Source organism: Aquila chrysaetos, chromosome 7 (assembly GCF_900496995.4).
Source record: "Aquila chrysaetos chrysaetos chromosome 7, bAquChr1.4, whole genome shotgun sequence".
Lineage (NCBI taxonomy): Eukaryota > Metazoa > Chordata > Aves > Accipitriformes > Accipitridae > Aquila > Aquila chrysaetos.
The window spans coordinates 23,014,461-23,026,837 of NC_044010.1; the positions used below are offsets into that span (position 1 = coordinate 23,014,461).

Here is a 12,377-nt window from a genome sequence, read left to right on the forward strand (position 1 = left end):
ATCAACTGTGTAAAGTCTGCAACTGAGTTAAGGAAATAAAGAGCACTAGTTTTCTCATTAAAATATGGGTGCATGTTTACATGTTATTTGGGGGGGGGGGGGGGGGGGGGGGGGGGGGGGGGGGGGGGGGTGAGGGGGAAAGATGAAGGCTCAAATCCTGTAAGACTTCTCCTCAGCTTTGTTCTTGTTCTGTTTATCATAGCGGCACATCTAAGATTTTCATATTTTTATACCTCCACTCACATACCACCACCCCCATGTAGGACCAGTGCAGCAGATTAAAAACTAGAAAAAATCCCCACGTTTTCATTTAAAGAGGCAAACACATCCATGTTGAAGTATATTTCACATTTTAAAGCTAAACCAAAACCCCCTTTAAAGGTTAATTAGGATTTTATCTGTGTAGGTACGTCGCAACTACTGAGGCAGATGCGAGTAACCGAATATAATACAGAGAATTCAGTTATCCATCTCCTTACGTTGCCATTGGCACATAAAATAAATTTGTCTCATTAGCAGGGGCTACTTAGTTCGTTGTAGTAAACAAAGCTACCGATAACAACAGCCTCACATACTTTTCATTCATTCACGTATTTTTCTTTACTTAGACTTCTAGCATGTGCCATAGAAGAGCCGAATGTTAAACATTCCTGGAGTGTCACAATATGTAATACAATAAAACAGATTACAACCATACCTTTCTTTCACAGCAGTGGTGCCAAGCACAGGTACACTGTAGCAATCAATTTGTTCTGCAGACAGTAAGGCTTTCATAGAATACTAATGCAAAATCTCTTTTCTTTCTCCTTCGACTTGACTCCCCAATGCCCGGGTCCCGACCAATACAAGGAGGAGGGCAGAATGTCTTCTGCTGAGATAACCACAACTACTAATCAAGTATACGTGTACAAGGGCACAGGATTAAACCTCCACCAGGCTTGACTCGGGCACTGAGAGCAGCTAAACACATGCACAGCAAGGTCAGAATTAAACACATACACACATACGCACACGCACGCGCATCTACTTGAGTGAACTAATTTATCACACTTTACCACTGACGGCTTTTTACCTCGGGGGAGTAAAATTACATCCTGGTGAACTGACGAGGTTCAGACACAACAGCTTCCAACAACAAATCAGATCTCACAGAAACGAGAACTGTGCTCCTGGGTGAACACTCCTCTCCCAGCTTCACAGGCTGTTTCAAAAACTCAGAGCATGCCGTGCGTGTCTACACACGCGTGCATGCGTGTGCACACACGCCATGTGTGCCAGATGCACCATTAGGCATCGGCTAAAACAGAACAATAGCGTTAAAAGTTCAAAACCAGGCAACCACTACCTTTGAGAGAGTTTTTCTTTTTGATTGTATTTATCTTTACCTCTTAACATAATCAATCTATCAAGTCTAATTACTCCAGAAGAAAGCATTTTATTATTGTCTAACATAGCAAATGTCAAACAAGCTGTTCATTTACCTTGAAGTTTATTAGCATAGAAATGCAACATGAAGATGCTCTCAAAATATTGTCACTTGTATTCACAACATTCTCGAAAACCCACTTAGCAGGTTTTTATTGCCTGGCATAGCTGGATACTGTACTAGTTCTTAAAATAGGCAAGGCATTATCTTAACTGTATCACCCTTGAGCTAATACAAGACTTTTTCTTTAACTGTTCAATTTATATTTAACTTTTCTCTTTGGTTCTTTTTATTCACACGCTTCTCCCACATTCTAGTCAGCCATACATATGCGGACACATGTGTTTTCATAAAGGTTCATACACGTGCATTTCCACTAGGAGTGAAAAGTGCAATACTGGAATCTAAAATCAGGGATTTTTTTCCCCCTCAAGTTCTGCCCTGTCATGCATCCTTCCTGGCATTTTCCTTACAGTACATGCAGAGGCACATTCTGCCAAAAACATTGAGATGAACCCTATAAATGATCATCGGCAGGGTTTCAACAACACTGCTTTTGCACGTGATCAGTATTGAGAAGAAAACACTGTACAAACACTCCCCAAAACAACCCTGAGAATAGTGTTTGGCACTTTACCTAGAATAAATTAGCAAAATTTTTGAAATATCCGTGGCTTCGCAGAGACACCAGGCAAAAGCAGCATTAATCAATACTGATGAGTTTGTCCTTGACATACTGACCGTGTCATCGGGCTATTGTCATGTGATATCATGTCATTTCCCCACCTGGCTCATGACCTTGTCCTTTAAATGACCCAAAGCTTCCCTCAAGTAGCAGGAGGCCCCTCCCCGCTGTCTCAGCAAGGTCGAACGGGTCAGCGTGTCCTCATCTATAATCCACCACCATTTGTCAGCAGGGAGGCTGGAGGAGGCAGGCTTGCTACAAGGGGAGAATGCCCAATTAGGCAGCTGTCACACAAAGCATAGGCTGCAAAATTATCCCCTGTCAAAAGAAAGAGCAGCTGCGGGTGCCAATTACAGCAACCTTTCAACCCTTTAGGTACTGGAAACTACACAGAAGTAAATGAAGTACAATTAGTGATAACAAATCGATGAATTAGGACAGTAAATTAGAAATTACTAGCAGGTGAGCTTAGGTCTCCCATAATATTAAGGGCACGGCACACCCCAGGCAAGGGCAGGAATGTACAGATTTCACAGAGCACATTAGTTTTGTCCTATCCATCCTCCTTGTGTGGAGCCTGTTTTCCTCCCTCGTTTTCTTTTCGCAAGCCTTGTCTCAGCCAGATAGTGCAGGGAAAGGAAAAAAAGCAACCCAAAGAGGAAAGAAGTTGTAGCGCCTGATCTTCCCTCTTTATCCTGGCAAATGCAGCTTCCTCCTTTCTCACAAGGAGGTCCTCAGAGCCAGCACAATCTCTCTCTAGTAAGCATACTTCATTTCAGCCTGACATTTGACATGTGCTGTGCCTCGTGTTCCAGCGGAACAAGGTTTACCCCAGAAAAAAACAAACAAAACAACAACAAGCCATAAACTCTCTGTAAATTTTATGTCACTTACACTTCAAACACTTAAATATGAGTTAAGTGCTAGACTTTTGACTACAGGGGGAAGACTTACTTCTCCACATTTCAGTTCTCTGATGCATCATGCAGTGGCATCTCTAAGCATACATATAGCCCTGAATTTGGCAGCAAAGTTTCTATTCAATGCTGGTTTTGCCTTTTTTCCCCCCTTGGTGAACAATTTCCAAATGTTTTTTCGCCCTCACTGTTCTCTTAAGCAGTCAGCCTGGGAAGTTACTGTGTGCTGGTACCAAAAGGCAGGTCCTACAGACCACAGTAAATCTGGCTCCGGCTCCAGCTCCAGCTCCTCTCCAGTGCAGCGGGTCCAGCAGCTCACGGGTGAGTGCTGCCCACGGGCGCCTCGGCCTGCACACCCCCAAGGCAACCACCACAGAAGGGTGGTCGTCTTACCAGTCCCCAGGCATTTACAGAACAAGGAGTCTAGAAAACTGAACAAGGAAAAAAAAAATAGGAGGATAAGATTAAAAGGATGGATAATTAACATACAACCACTCCAAACCATGGTTAAGACAGCTGTACCAATGTCTTATGTTTAGGTGCTTTGAGTCAAAGAAACAAAATTCAAATTCCAAGGTGTCTCCTATAGTTAGTCTTTCCAGCCAGCTCACGGTAATTTCAAACTAAGCGAAGTTGCCATTTACCTTGTCAATTCTCTCCTTTCATTCCCTATTCCCTAATCTCAAATCCACCTTCTTTATATCCTTACGCCTTGCAACCGTGTTGAGTACTGAGGACAGTAGTCCAGATTTCTCCCAGCAGCAGATATGAAATAATACCTGTATACTTGCACTGTAATTTATACATGTAATCACACACCCACGTATATTTATGCTAATACATTCACCAAAATACACAATGTGGTAGAAATTAAGTCACTGATGTCCAAGAAGCAATTTCCTATGGCTATCTCTTGATCTCTAGCCAGCGTGGAATATTTCACTCAAAAAAAAAAAAAAAAAAAAATCTTGCTTTCATAACTCTGATAAGAGAAAGCATAATACAACCCTAACTATAAATAATGTAAAAATGTTCATTTAACAGCAGTTGCAATAACGCTCATCAAGTTTGACATTTTCTTTTGAGTAGCATATGGAAACCGTAGAGTACTGAAAGAGTTAATGTGTTTAGAATTCAGTTTCCATCATACTTGGGTGACTATCTCTTTAAATAATTTAAATCCTCTCCATCAACTACAAAGCTGTTTTGAAGCCATTTAGCTTTGTTCTTTACATGTGTTCTAATTAAGAAATGACCTTGTCATCACACACACCAGAAATCCTGGATTATTTCCTGCAGCAAAAATCTACGAAGCCAAAAAAAAAAAAAAAAAAAAAAAAAAAAAGACAGAAAGAAAAAAAAAATACACACTTCTTCCTTTAGTGAGGAACTGAGGAAGTTGTTGGTTGGCTGAATGCTGAAGCAGTTTCACCGCATAATTTTTTTTTTGTGTGTGTGTTGTTGAATGTCACAGGGCGGGTTAGTGTGACCTTGAGCTGCATCAGCAGCACAGCAAGGGTCGAGATGCCTGCAGGCGCCCTTGTACTGGATTTGCAAGACAAAAACCTTCAAACTGGCTGAAGGACATCTTAAATCTCTTCAAAGGTTTTCCGAACTAATCTGGGCTGCTCTTAGCCGGATCTGTGCCAGTGTGAGAGGCAAAATTAAAAACAAGGTCTTTGACAGGATGTTGTCTCCTCTTAACCCTTCTCATGCAGGAGGCAGTGCATCACAGGCGTGCTGAAGGGACACTTTAATAAGACACGGAGAGGAGCACGGTTCCACCAGCAGCATTCTTTCATAACGAAATTATGTAAGCAACCATTTACTAGGAATGGTGCTGCTGTTAATACCGAACACTCAGCCGGCCCTTCGCACAGCCATCCCCGTCCCTCTCCTCCCCGCCAACTCAAACTGTCGTTTTTCCAACTGGTGCTGGGGGTTGTGTCAGAGCACTGCCGTGACATACCCCGGTGCTCTGCAGGCTGGCTCCTCAGGCTGCAGGCCCGGGGGGAGAGAGGGGTGCTCAGCGCCTCACCGTCCCAGCCCCTCCGTAAATATTGTGGGTGGGTGACCGTTATTTTTCCGAGTGAAAGCGGCAGCACCTACCACGACACGTTGTGTCCTAGGGCAAGGCAGGTAAGAGAAGGAGGAGGGTCAGGAACCCGCAGAAGGTTGCTTTGGCAGGCATCAGACATGTTTTATGAGAAGAAATTTATGAGAAGTGTCCACTCCTCAACCTGTGATTTCCTTCTCAGTCATCCTGAGCCAAGAAGGAAGTAGAGGAGAGGGTATTAATATGCGACAGGCCTACCAAGAGTTTGAGAGCATGACTACGCACTGGGGAAACAAAATTAAATAAATTAATCGCCCAGCCTGCCTGCCTGCTTTAGACTGCTCATCATCTGACGAGTGACACAGAGGCTTTCTAAAAACTTGAGCACGCACACAGAGATAACCTCTAGGAAAGGCCCTGGGAACACATGGTCACTCTGTGAAACCACAAGTTTACCCAATGGATTTGGCAGCGTTATTCGAATGCAACTATCAGCACATCGAAGGGATGGACACTTTCTTCAGAAACAGATTGGCACACAGAACCTCCAACTCCAACTTCAGTAAGAGTCTGCCAACTAGGAGTGGCCTTCTGTATGCTTGGTTAGAAAGTAACATGGATTCCCACATCTGAAAGTGGAGAAAAACCATCACCGCCTCCTCCGCACCTATTTTAGTTCTGGTGTTACTGGTCAGATTGAACTATCAAATTTCTACAGGGAAAAAAAAAAAAAAATACAAATGGGTTAAAATAACCTCATCTTAATTGAGAGGAGCCAGCATTGCACTTCAGAACTGTCTTTTAGTATTTCTAGGATACCAGCCAGGCAAGTAAGTCTTTGCAGACAAGAGGAAGAAGGAGCCACTCGTACCAGCAGAGGGTGTTGTGATTCTTCTCTGGCTGAGCACCCAGGGCTTCCTTTCGTCTGCGTTTGTACAGTCATTTTTTAAGTACCATAGTCTATTAGACAGGAACAAAACACATTCAAGTTTACTTTAGAAGGACACAGCTTTGGCAGTTATGTCACAACTGCTGTAACACCACCCTCCGCCTACCACTACAACGGGTTCATGCCCAACAACCACGGCTCTTCTCGCAAAATGCCCTCCTTGTTAGAAGGCTTTAACGATTTTAAGTGTTGGTTTCCAGTAATGTCAGTGACGGTGCCTTCTGTACCAGCAGACGAGGAACTCGCACCATACATGTGCTTTTCCACAGACCTACCAAGGTTTCCACAGCGTTTGTTACACTTGGACAGAAGGCCAGGGCGTTCCCACAGCGCCTGGATGTCAGAACAACCCCCGCGACGGCTCGGAGCGGTCGCAAGGCTTGCTCTGCCCTTCCGACCCGGCCCGACTCTCCTCCGCGGCTGTAGGGCAGTGGGAGGCTAGAGGTGGCTCAAAACCTCGCATGCCGCCTCCGCCACCTCGGGGCCTCTAGCAAATGGAGGTTGAGCAGATCCACACATGTGGGTTCATTGATCTTTCTGCACAAACGTGTCCTTTTTGTGGCCTTTGAATGACAGGGTGCCAGATGGGCAGCCAACTGTGGATTAAAAAAAGAGTTTGGTCACTTACCATATTACACAACTATTGCAGTGCTGGGTTCTACACTGTTTCCTAGAAAACTTTCCAGTTTACCCCAGTTACCAGGAAAGGGGATTAGGGGAGATCAGTTTAAGTAGTTCACATGTTACATGTTAGCCTAGCAGAAAATACCAAGAAGTATTTTCATGGTGCGCGCAGCCAACCATGCAACATGCGCGGTTTCTTAAGTTTCTCCAACATGTAACAAAACAAAAATATATTATGGGTTTTCCAAACATCAAGTGTTGTGAAAACCCCCAAAACAAAAACAAAGAACTTGTGTTGCAACATTTGAGCTGAGCGGGATGATTTAAAGATGCAACAAAAGCTTCCAAGCCAGGTAGTCATTGCTGCCAAGTATGGGACACACTGTGCGGCTCTGCCAACAGTAGAAGCCAAAACCCAAAAATACAAATTAGCAGCTTTCTTCCAGGGCCACAACAGTCCAGCGAAAACTTTCCAAATCAGGTTGTCCTAAGAACATCAGACAGAAGCAGCGAGTGCGGTTACTCAGCACCTAGCCACAACTCAAAAGCTACAGCAGCCACCTGCACGCCCATATACACAAAACACAGCCATCGTGACAACATAGCACCTGTGAAGTCAGACAGTCATTCATTGCTAACTATCTGATAAAAATGGTCTTTGCGGCTACAATTTCTCATGGCCAGCAAGCACAGAGAGGGAGGCTGTTTTCTATCTGTGTGGCTCCCTACATAGGCACGCTTGCACAAACGCGTGCAAGCCCTATAATGGACGGGACGAGCATTTTACAACCCATCCACGTACAGGTTGTCTGCGCAACCTTAATTCTGCCATTTTCTAACTGCTGATTCTGACTATACACTGTTAACGTTCTTTAAGCGTAAGGCAGTTATTTTGCATGCAGTGTACCTCTGCGCAGAAAGAGAAAGGGGACAAAGATGGCAGAATTTAATATAATGTATTCTCTTCCCACCTGGACCCCATTATTAAATGAAACCATCATCTGCCAAAGCAAAGATGCTATTGACAAAAACATTCTCTTGGGAGCAAACGCAGATACTCCCATCGGTACCGGTATTAACAAGGAACAAGTGAAAAATTGTCCTGAGACTATGTCACCCAACATTGCTAACCTAACTTCCCAGCAGCATTGAAAGCAGCCCTTGGTCTAGCACCGCACATGAGTATTTTCTGGAGACAAAAGTTGTAAATTATGATTCTCGTTATTTTACGTTCTGTTACACTGTTGATGAGATAGCTATACTGTGAAGCAATTACAATTTTTTTTTCAGTGCAAATTAGGTAAAGGGGAGCTACTTATGCGACTAAATGGAAAATTTGATAAATTGTTCTTTATAGTACTAATATCCTAGTAACACTAATATAGTAAAAACAAGTGTGCTTGCATGAAACGTATCACCAGATACAAATTAAGTACTGAAATAACAGATAAAACATTAGCACAGATAAATCTGAGAATGGTTATAAAGAAAAACATAGCTGAAAAATGAAGATGAATACTATTATGAAGTGTTAGGTACATCTACTTACTTGTCTATATGAATTCTACCCATCTTAACTAAACTCACGGAAATTAGATGTAAAGAAGCAAAGGTAGAGAAGCCTTATTATTAGCGTATTAGTTTCAAGTTTACTTAATATAGCTAGCATTCTTATACTAGTATGCAATACACTAGTTATGCTAGTATGTAACTATTGCTTAAGACCAACAGTTAAGGGCAAGAAGTGCTGAATAATGTAGATTGAAGTGATCAAATATAGCTATTCTTTCCATATCCACAGGGGGAAAAAAAGTCTTAATAGATTATGAGTGTTTATATGGTTACAAGGGAAATAACCTTATCCTACTGAGATCTCAATTAATACTCAGGCATCTTCTGCATCTTGCTAGTAAAACCAGACATTTAATTTAGGTCTCCCAACAACTCTCCAACACTCACAGCAACAATTTTCTGCAGATGTTTTGCCAAAAGCAGTAACTTCCAAACCTGGGGACACCTCTCCTCAAGGTGCATCTCAAAAAAAGCGAGGCTGACTGCTTGCACAGAAAGCACTACTCAGTTTGGGGCATTCACTTCCTGCTTCAGACATCTCAGATACCCATCTAAGGACATTATCAACACTTCATAGTACATACACTCATGAATATGGTTTATTCTACTATTTAACTTCTGTCCTGATCCAGAATTACATGAGCATTCACAGAAGAATAAGGACCGTAACCATGTTTAAGTTTGTGTTTTGCTGAATCAGGGCCCTGAACCTTAATGCAGGTTTTTCTCACTGCTGTGCCAGTTTATTTTATTTAGTACAAAGCCACCAACAACCTTTGAGTTCTTCTGCTCAAGGTCATTTTTAACATTCACAAGCATAGCTTTTTGGCTGTCTGCAGAGCACAGAATTTTTTTTTAAGTGCACTTCAGAGCAAAGTGAAGTCTGGAAACATCTTTAAATGGTGAAAAGACATCCTTTAAAGTTGCCTTAATCAGTTGTCTGTTAGTAATTCTACTTGGCTACCTTTATTACCATAGGCTCTAATTTAGCCTTCAATCTCTGCAGCCACCCATATCTGGGAGGTATAAACATGATGTAAAAATCAGTTTCAACTCCTGCAATCTCCAAGTCTAAGCTACACCTCCCATTCTTAGCCTTTGAAGGCATCCAGTATAGAACCAGGTCCTTGAGCTCCTTCCCCTGCTCTGCCAAACACAAGCTTTTCTACATTTGCACTTAAAAAGGGGGTGGGAAGCCACCTACATTAAACAATACTTTGCAATATAAAAAAAAAAAAACCAAACCCAAAACCCACAAGTTTGTTTTATAAAGTTAAAGATTCCCTATTCCCCAGTCCTCTTCTTTCATCACCCCAACCAACCTCCTTAGGCTTCTGTATCACTTCTTCCTTCTTATAATTAAGGATGTGGGACTAAGGGGGGAAAGCAAGCACATATTTTACACTTTTGATTTGTTGTATTAACTATTATTAATATTTTGTGAACACCTGATTGCTAAAGAAATATCACAAGCCTGGGAAGAAGAAAAAACCCCCAACACATTGTGTTTTGTTTTTTTCAACAAATAGATGGGTCTCTGTATCAATACAGAAACGTTGCATTGCCAATATTCACCTTCAAATACCCTTGTTTAAATGCTCTTCTTTGCCTTTGGAAATCTCAGATATCATTACAAAGCAAGAAGCAGCATACTGATTACAGAAAATATAGCTTGTTACAAAAAGTGAAAAACTAAAAGTGTCTGGCAGGCAGCCATCTTTCATATACACGCACCTTATTTCCACATGTGTGTCTATGTTAGACATGTATACTTCATCCTGGTACCCCAGGCCATTTTGAGAGGCAAGTAAGAAGCTGACAACCAGATAAGCCCAACAGAAGAATTAATTACACTTCAACAGTTCCAGCAAGGATCACATTGTAATATTGTTGCCATGTGTCCAACAAAATCGCTGAAGCCAACAGTAGTCAGCAGTGATTCCTGGTTATCAAGTATATTTGGGTACTCCGTTGCCACGAGCATTTCCTTCTCCCAAACATGGTTCGTTTTATCTTCAACAACACTAATTCCTAGGTCATACAGAGACTCAAACCTCCTCTCCAGCTAGCAAGAGTGTCAGAAATCCCTCTACGACACATATTCTCTTACTGTTTTATTTCACTTTACAACATTCTTAATTTAGGATTGCAGGTGCTTCGCCTTATACTCAAGCCAGGGATTCCCACTTTACTGTGTACATATAAGTTTGCAACATATTAGGCTCTTTTTTTTTTTTCCTCTAACCTTAGTAACTCAAGTGTTTATGAATCTCTATTACCTTTCTAAGTTTTAGACCTCTTGACTACTTCCTACCGTATAACTTAGAAGATGTATTAAATCTCACATTGAAGTCAACAGAAACTTTAGTAGGAGCAGGTGAGATTTATCCTATTCCTAGTCAAAGCCAGTGCTGTAAGTTTAGGTACGGACCAAGTCATCAGAACCAGTAATGTTTTTAAATAAAAAATAATAAAAATAATTAAAAAATAATAAAAAGGGAAAGGAAAGAAAGTTCTTAGGCAATTACCCTGAATTATTCTCTTCCCTTTCTAAGAAACACTGGACAGACCCTTTTAGAAACAAAGCCTCTCATTTGTCTTGTAGTAAACAAACCCTCAAACTAAACACATTGCCTCAATAAAACAGCACAACAGCTCCATACTCGTAACAATTTTTTAAACTACAGAAGATCTTACCAAACTACTGGCTTTGGAAAATACAGAGCACACTAAAACTGTTCTGCTTTTTCAGAAGTCACATTAAATTTGTATTTAGTGCACACTACAAAACGTAACTCCAGTTTCTCAAAGTGTAAAACAGTCCATTCAAGTTTGTCTAATTCTTAATATTTTGCCAGTAGTACAACTGTCCCCACCACCACCCTCAGGCTAATTGATTTAAAGAATCAGAAATATGAAGCTTTCACAAATTTTGTAAATGCACTCAAAGATTTCAAAACATTTACAAGACCTCTGTCACTTATCAATTATTTTCATTTTAGGATGACTAACAATATGTCTGTGCGCCAGACATAAAACGCATTCTTCAAGGGGCACGAATCTACATAAAAACACAGATTTGCTAAATTAAAATACTGTGAGAATAATTATTTTCCTCAAAAGCAAAAAGCAACTTAAAAGGAATTTTTTCAGCTTTCCAAACTTTCATTAACATCAGAAAAATGGTTTGAGCTATTAGAAATGTACATAACATCCATAATCATGAAAAACAACATTATTCCGTTATGCCATCTTTCCTGCTGTACAAGTGAACTACTATCAAGAAATCACGGATAAGCAGAACATGCACTATTGGGAAAAAGCAAACTGAGTACTAACTTTAAAAGATAAAGGAGGTGAAATGTTTTGGTTACTACTCTAAATATAATTTACATCGTTTATAAAATAGTGGTATGCATAAACATCAGAAGTCATCCTACAGGTTGTTTCAACTTTCATGGTTAGTGGATCAGCCATATTAGGGAGAGAACCAACACAAAACCCTAAACCTTTCCTCCTTGCAATCTTTTGTGTGTTAGCATTAACAAGCATCAAACAAAGCATCACCAATCAACAAAGTATTGACCACTGAAAAAATAAAAGGACCCAATTTATTTGCTGACAAGAGCAAAATTAACTTTATAGTACCCCTGCAAAAGCCAGAGACGACCAACAAATCCACAGAGTGCACCTACACAGATGGCTCTGCATTGTGGATCCCAACATTAGCCAAAGGATCTCCCATGCTCATGAAGCAGCCTTCTCCTCTGATCTGCTGCATTTGCCATTGGAATATAAAGAACAGAGGAGAAAGGGCTGTGGGAAGAACCTCATGGAAAATTTCCTTCCCTTAATTCTCTTCCTATGTATGAGGTTTTCCACAGCAGGAGCAATTTGGCTCTGGAATATTCATGTTCACTACCACCTGACATCAAGGTTCATTTCTCTGTGAAAGAGTCTCCAAAGGATAATAAAGCAAAAGCCTGAATACTTGCAAGAAGCATGTAATAATGCAGAGAAGCAGTAAAGATTACTCCCGCCCTAAGCAAAGGGAATAAATAGATAATCATGGAAAAGAAACTACTAAGATCTTCCAAAAGTCTTCTACTTAAGAACAGAAAAAGAACCTGGTCTTTAAACATAACAAT

At 41.1% G+C, this 12,377-nt stretch overlaps 1 protein-coding gene across 10 annotated transcripts in view; it reads right to left on the reverse strand.

Annotated features, from left to right (window-relative positions):
• NRIP1 (nuclear receptor interacting protein 1) overlaps window positions 1-12,377 on the reverse strand; it is a 102,098-nt gene that overhangs the window by 32,492 nt on the left and 57,229 nt on the right. For 2 of the 10 annotated variants that reach the window (XM_030020400.2, XM_030020399.2), the window contains exon 1: window positions 698-992. The exons of the other annotated variants lie outside the window; for them this stretch is intronic. The gene's annotated coding sequence lies outside the window, so the exon portion shown is untranslated. Of the gene's footprint in view, window positions 1-697; window positions 993-12,377 lie in introns of those variants that run through there. 10 annotated transcript variants of the gene reach the window in all.